Below are 7,928 nucleotides of genomic sequence, written 5' to 3' on the forward strand. Positions count from 1 at the left end.
CTGTGTTTCAGCACCCTCTATTATTATAAAAAAGGCATACCAAAACACAGTATTAAATGAAAGCAGTTTTTATTTATCAGTTGCTTCATAGTGCAAAGTAATGACACTGAGAGATCATCCACTTCAAGTATGTGCTTGTATCAGCTTCACGTCAACACACATCAATTCACACACACACACACACACACACACACACACCACATAGTAGGTCATCATACACACATACACAGCCTTTCATACACCATTACAAAAACCATGCAGTAAGACAAGCCTGCTTGCTAGATACTGTATTTTGCCTTTCATTATAATATACTCATATTTTTGTTATAATATACTCATATTTTCTATTCATATTTCCCAGTGCCCCAAAAAAATTACACCTCGCACATCTTATTTTTAGCTTACAGACCTCAGATATCAGTGAAATGAAATGAATTATTGTGATTAATTGATAAGATAGTGGGCAACTAGAAGGTACATCACTTAGGCACAACTACATGATTCATTAATGTTATATAGTTATATAATGTTTTATAAGCTGCTCTGTATGACAAATCAGATCACTTTCTTACTCTAGTAAGAAACCTGTAGTATGTAATTCTTACTCTAGTAAGAAAGTTGGCCAAGTTGACTCATTTAAATAGATTGTATTATCAACATGATTATAAATATAGTTTGTAGGTGATTTTGTAATTAAACGATGCAACTAGGTAAGCCTGAAATTCTCACTGTTACATCATGAGCACTGATGTGGTGAAGTTCTTAGTGGGTGTTGTTTCCCACCTGTTCTAATCTGTATTTGCTGAGGTGAATATAAATCAATACTGCATCACAGGTGCGCTCAAAAGTGATGAAACCCAAGCAGTAATGATTAAAGCCTGACTAAATCCTCTCCAATGTTGGGTGAGGCTGAGGTAATTGTGAGTCACTAAAGCTTATCTTGTTTAGTCATGCTGCTGGGATTGAGTTTTTAATTATTTTATTTCTAACTTTAATTATTACACTGGCCAATAGGGCAGTCATACTGTCTGAGGACGAAAAGGGCAAGTACTCTAAGAACATAAAGAATGATAGTGATTTCATGAATGCAAGAATTGTATTAAAATCTCATATTAAGATGTTTGAGCATAAAACCTCACCTGTAGTATGTTCCACTCAGGTTCTCAGGACACCCTGTGGTGCACACCCACACACATTTTATTATTTTTTCTAACAAGTCTGGGCAATGCTTATTTTCTTTCTCACATAGGCATCATGTGAGGTGTGAATTTCCCTCTGGGATTAATAAGGTGATCTATCTATCAACCATAACTTCATACAGATCATGACATTAGCTGTAGCAAGGATCGAGATTGGATATTTGATGATACCACTGAATCTATAACATGATGTGATTAAGTAGCCTCTGATCAATATGTGACCAGCTTTGTTCAGAACCTGGAGTAGGCTACAATTTAATTCTCAAACGATAAAGGATTATTTTAAGTATCACATTTATGGGTAAATCACCTTGCTAGCTTGTGCAATTGATTTACACATGAGTTTGAAAATATGAATTATATTTTACACACCAGTTGTCTGTCCTTTTTTGATAGTAATTGATTTATAATCCCTTATAATCAATAATAATTGACATATAATTAATTATAATTGATAATAATTGATTCATAATTGATCCAGATCATCCACGAAAAGGAGTTATTTAGAAAGGAGATTATTTACTTATTTATTATTTACTATTTATTTAGAGTGAGCTGTAAGCATGTCAGATGAATGCTTGGTCAGCTTATCCTTCAAACTCAGAACACATTTTCTTTACAGGAAAACTTCAATTCTTGGCCCATCTTGGCCTGCCTCAAGGCCTCCAGCAGATAATACAGATTCTGCCAATCTCTATTTTTGGTTGGTTTTGCTTCCCGGTCCTGTCTCCACCCCTCTTCCTTGATTGGTTTGTTCACTATGCATGCACCTGATTCCTGTTTCACTCTCACTGACCAATACATTTAAGCAACTCTTTCAGTTCAGTTCTCTGTGAGCTTTTGAATATCTTTCCTGATTTCCTGATTATCACCTTTGTCTCACTTTGTGTCACTTGCATTCACCAGCCTCCAAATTTATGACATTCATGGCTTCATTTAATTGTGCACACAAGTAACAGTCAGAGCACTATATTAAAAAAATTATAATTTCATATTAAATGTATTTATAAGCTGCTGAATAACGAGGGCGAATAGTATATTGGCAACTTCAATATTGTTTACTTAAGTACTTGTCATCGTCTCATACATATATCATTGTCAGATATCAAGCTTTTTTATTTTTCATTTAAAAATTTTCTGTTTCTTTTATGTTACATTGTATTATATTTAACAGCAAAGAAATGTTATTTCCTTTTTCAGTCCTTATTTTCTATCCCTGCTTTTTTAAGTGATTGTGTTTAAATGTAGTGTTGCTAGATGCTGTTGAAATACCCTGCAAAATTTGAAACGGGGCCCCAGAAAATTTACTTAAGCAGCTGCATTATTTACTCTGAATACATGTAAATTTCACTGCACAAATATCGACAAAAGTTTCAATATGACCTCTAGGTGTTTACTGCTAAACTTAATTTAATCTGACTTTTTCTGCATAGTCAGACTAACAGCATTACTCTATGGCAAGATAGATCCTGTCTTACATGTACGAAATAAAATAGTTTTTTGGAACTTTTGTTTTCAAATAAATCTGTATATAGTTTACACTAGCTCCAATGGCCAGCGACACCTGAAGTTCCACGAACCACAGAAACCATTTTGTAATGCCTATGGTTAATGGAGACTGGTACAGCGGTGATGTAGGTAGTGTTAGTGCCTCACAGCTTCAGGATCCTGAACTATGATTAATGTCAGTGTTGCGTTTCACATGTTCTTGCTATGTCTGTGTGGACTTTCTCTGGTTTTCTTTCCACCACACAAAAGAATGCTGGTAGGTGACTTACTATTCAAAATAGCCCATAGGTGTTAATGAGTATGTAAGTGATGGCCTGTGTGTATATGTATACTGCCCTCTCCAAAAGTATTGGAAGGGCAAAGCCAATTCTTTTGTGTTTGCTATACACTGAAGACATTTGGATTTGAGCTCAAAAGATGAATATGAGATGATAGATCAGAATTTCAGCTTTAATTTCCTGATATTTTCATCTAGATGTATTAACTTAGAACATGGCACCTTTTGTTTGAACCCACCCATTTGTTCAAGTGATCAAAAATATTGGAACATGTGACTGACGGGTGTTTCTTGTTGCCCAGGTGTGCCCTGTTAGATTGATTGTTTAAACAGTTAACTGCTCTGAATGTCTACTCTTGGTTTGAGCATTGGGTTTCACCTGTGAAGAGCATTTGTTGGATAAACCAACATGAAGAGACCTGTCTATGGGAGAAAAGAAAGCCATTTTGAAGCTGAGAAAAGAGTGAAACTTGATCAGAGCCATTCCACGAGCAATGGGCTTATCCAATACAACAATTTGGAATGTCCTCAAAAAGAATGAAACCACTGGTGTACCAACAACCAGACATCAAACAGGCGGGCCAAGGAAAACAACAGCAGTTGATGACAGAAACATTGCGAGAACTGTAAAGAAAAAACCCAAATCAGCGATGTGACCCAAAAACAGTGACATAAACAACAACCTCCACAGGGCAGGGGTGAAGGTATCATAATCCAGTGTATGAAGAAGACTTTGAGAGCAGAAATATAGAGGCCAAACCACAAGATGCAAACCACTCATCAACAGTAAGAATCAAAGGTCTGATATGAATTCAAAAGAAATACAGAGATGAGCCAGGAAAAGTTCTGGAAAAAAGATTAACCTCTACCAAAGTGAAGGAAAGGCTAAAGTGTGGAGAAAGAAAGGATCTACTCATGATTCAAAACATACAAGCTCATCAGTCAAGCACAGTGGAGGTAGTGTCATGGCTTGGGCTTGCATGGCTGCTTCTGGAACAGACTCACTAATCTTTATTGATGATGGAACTCATGATGGTAGCAGCAGAATGAATTCAGAAGTCCAGAGAAACATTCTGTTTGCCAATTTAATTGGGAGGAACTTCATCATGCAGCAAGGCAGTGACCCAAAACACACTGCTAACTCAACAAAGGACTTCATCAGGGAAAAAAATTGGAAGGTTTTAGATTGGTCAATCACCAGACCTTAACCCGGCCAAGTCAATCACCTCCTGAATAGGAGACTGAAAGAAGCTATAGTACAAGCATGGAAGGCATCACAAAAGAAGAATGCAAACTCTGAGCACACAGGGCAGATACGGGAATTGAACCCCCAAACCTGCAGGTGTGAGGAATGTGCTAATCACTAAGCCACCATGCCCCTAGCAAGGGACATGCAACCAAATATTAAGTGTTACTTACTAAGTGTTATTTACTTTTAGACTCTCTGTTCCAATACTTTTGCTCAGCTAAAAATTGGGTGGTCTGGCACAAAATGTGCCATGTTCTAAGTTGTTTAACACATCTAGATGTAAATATCAGGAAAGGAAAACTGAAAATCTGATCTATAGTCTCATATTCTTTTGATCTCAAACCCAAATGTCTTCACTGAATAGCAAAAACAAAAACAATTGGCCTTGCCGTTCTTATCCTTCTATTCAAACCATTCCTGAACAATTTTTGCAGTGTGGCAGGGCGCATTATCCTGAAAGAGGCCACTGCCATTACGAAATACCTCTGCCAAGAAGGGTGTACTTGGTCTGCAGCAATGTTTATGGAGGTGGTAGGTGTCAAAGTAACATCCACATGAATGCCAGGACCCAAGGTTTCCCAGCAGAACATTGCCCAGAGCATCACACTACCTCCACTGGCTTGCCTTCTTCCCATAGTGCAACCTGGTGCCTTCTCTTCCCCAGGTGAGTGATGCACATGCACCCGGCCATCCACATGATGTAAAAGAAAAGGTGATTCATCAGACCAGGCCACCTTCTTCCATTGCTCCATGGTCCAGTTCTGATGCTCATGTGCCCATTGTAGGCGCTTTCGGCGGTGGACAGGGATCAGCATGGGCACTCTGACCAGTTTGCAGCTACGCAGCTCCATACACAGCAAGCTGCAATGCACTGTGTGTTCTGACACCTTTCTATCATAGCCATCATTAACTTTTTCTGCAATTTATGGGGGCAAGCCTTCTCCCCATGCGCATCAGTGAGCCTTGGGCGCCCATGACCCTGTCGCTAGTTCACTGGTTGTCCTTCCTTGGACCACTTTTGGCAGGTACTAACAAGTGCATACCAGGAACACCCCACAAGACCTGCCGTTTCAGAGATGCTTTGACCCAGTCTTCTAGCCATCACAATTTGGCCCTTGTCAAAGTCACTCAGATCCTTACACTTGCCCATTTTTCCTGCTTCCAACACTTCAACTTCAAGAACTGACTGTTCACTTGCTGCCTAATATATCCCACCCCTTGATGTTACAGATGCCACTGTAACAAGATCATCAATGTTATTCACTTCACTTGTCAGTGGTTTTAATGTTATGTACTGTACACACACACAAATATATATATAACTTCATTCCAAATTGTATGTTTCTAACAGGATTACTAATACATTTACACTTTAATGCACCTGATTTAATACACCATAATATTTACAAAGCAATACAAGGAAAGTGATGCAGGCTGTCCTGTAAGGACAATTATTTTTGTTTATTTATTCATGGTAAGTTGGAAATATCAATTGCAGCGATCCATAAATTTAGTTTAAAATTCGGTAGCTGACACGAATACTCCCTTAGTGGAGGAGTGAGAAGATCAGTGTGTTGTTTTGGAGAGTCTGAAATGATCATGTTACTGAAAACTGACCCTCCCTCTGGACTGATGTCCATTGTGAGACGTTACCTGGGTTTACTTTCCCAAGAAAGACGAAGAACAGCACTGCTATAATTTAGAGCAAGGATTACTTAACTATTTATATAATTATACTTTACACTCATATTTGTGCAGTCAGAAATTAGTGTTTGTGAGTGTTTCTGATCGTCAGTGCATGAGCATTCAAAAAATAACATTGTTTCTGGAGTACACCCCAGTTTTGATTGATGGGAAGATATAATGGAAGGTTCACAAATAAATGAGAAATGAATGAGGTCTAACTTCATGCTGATATCTGCTTGTGAAATAGCTGATCTCATCATTGTGCCACTCACTGTGTGTCTCCTGCCAGTGAATGCACATTCTCTACTGGATTTGTGGCTTCACTGCATCTCAGGCACCGTTGTTCAGTATGAACACCTCTGTTACTTCAAATGAATATCAGGTTGTACTTGGAGGTAGAAGAGAAAACAGGAGGGAGAGCCTTGGGGCTGTAACAGACAGCAAAACTCATTTTTATTCACATTCAGGAAAAACCAGTTCACTTATTTTGTAGGGTGTGGAAAATGTTTCTTTGAAAAATCTAAAATGTTAGACTTTTTCCTTCAGTCTATTTCACTTCTCATCTAATAGGGGATCACATAGCTCTGCAGCCACAGACATGTTCAGCAAGCAGCTTTATTTGATTGTATATTTGACTGCCAAATTACTCAACACACACGGTACACACACTGCCTCAGTAATTATAGGATGGAATGCATCATGTTAACTGTCAGGAAATATTTTTGCCTTTCTTCTCCATCAATTACCTCTAATGTGAGTTAACCACTTGAATATGACAGACAGTAGTGTTCTCTGAGCAGACTGCAGAATTGTTAGTAGTGTGTGTATAAAGCTCTACAAATAAAACTGAATTGAAGATTTTTTTATAGGAGAGTGTCATCTAGTGGCTCTAAATTGTATTGCTATCTGTGAAGTGACGTAATTGTGTTTCAATGCTGTTGTGTTATTGCATGCACTGTAATCTACAGTAATCTAATTACTATTATTCGGTTTGTATTAAAATGTGGTTATTATATTATTATATTCATATATTGTGAATTTTCCATTTCAGAAACCAAACACAGGCTATATATTAGTGTGTGTGATCACATGATTTCCTTTGTCTTTATTGGGACACCACAAGGCAAGCACAAATTACCACATAATAATAATAATAATAATAATAATAATAATAATAGGTGTTACTTCCTCCAATCTTTCAATGCCAGCTTGCCCCTTCCTTGATTGTACAACATTGTCTTCACCAGCAGATGTCACCCACATGCACTGTAATACAATGATTTAGAAATGTTTAGCATTTCAGAAAGCCATCACCACTAGCAACATCTCGGATGAACACTGGCATATAAACCAAATAACCTGGCAAACTTTTAATTCCAGAGAGGAAGGTATGCTTGGTATTTTATTTCAATTTCTCAAGGTTCACAGCTGCTTACAAACACCATTAAATGGATATTACATTCAACAAGTCAGAGGAATCTATCGAAGAAAAGAAACAAACAAACTAAAAACTTCAAGTCATTTTCAAGGCTATTTGTACATTGCACTTCACTTAACTTTCCACCTTTGGTTTGGACATCAGCATGAATCTTAGTCCATCTATCCATCCTCTGTACCGCTTATCCTACACAGGGTCACAGGGACCCTGGAGCCTTTCCCAGGGGACTCAGGGAACAAGGCGGGGGACACCCTGGATGGGGTGCCAGCCCAATGCAAGGCACAATCACACACACATTCACACACTATGGACAATCTAGAAGAGCCAGTCAGCCTACGACACATGTCTTTGGACTGGTGGAGGAAACTGGAGTACCTAGAGGAAACCCCAAAGCACGGGGAGAACATGCAGCCTCCGCGCAAATGGGGAGGGCAGAGGCAGGATTTGAGCCCCTTACCCCAAAGGTGTGAGGCAACAGTGCTAACCGCTAAGCCACAGTACCCCCTCCCATGAAAAATCCTACATGCTCTTTTCTGTATATCTACTATTTCACTTTACCGTATTAAAAAC

This window comes from Pangasianodon hypophthalmus, chromosome 30, assembly GCF_027358585.1.
Source record: "Pangasianodon hypophthalmus isolate fPanHyp1 chromosome 30, fPanHyp1.pri, whole genome shotgun sequence".
NCBI lineage: Eukaryota > Metazoa > Chordata > Actinopteri > Siluriformes > Pangasiidae > Pangasianodon > Pangasianodon hypophthalmus.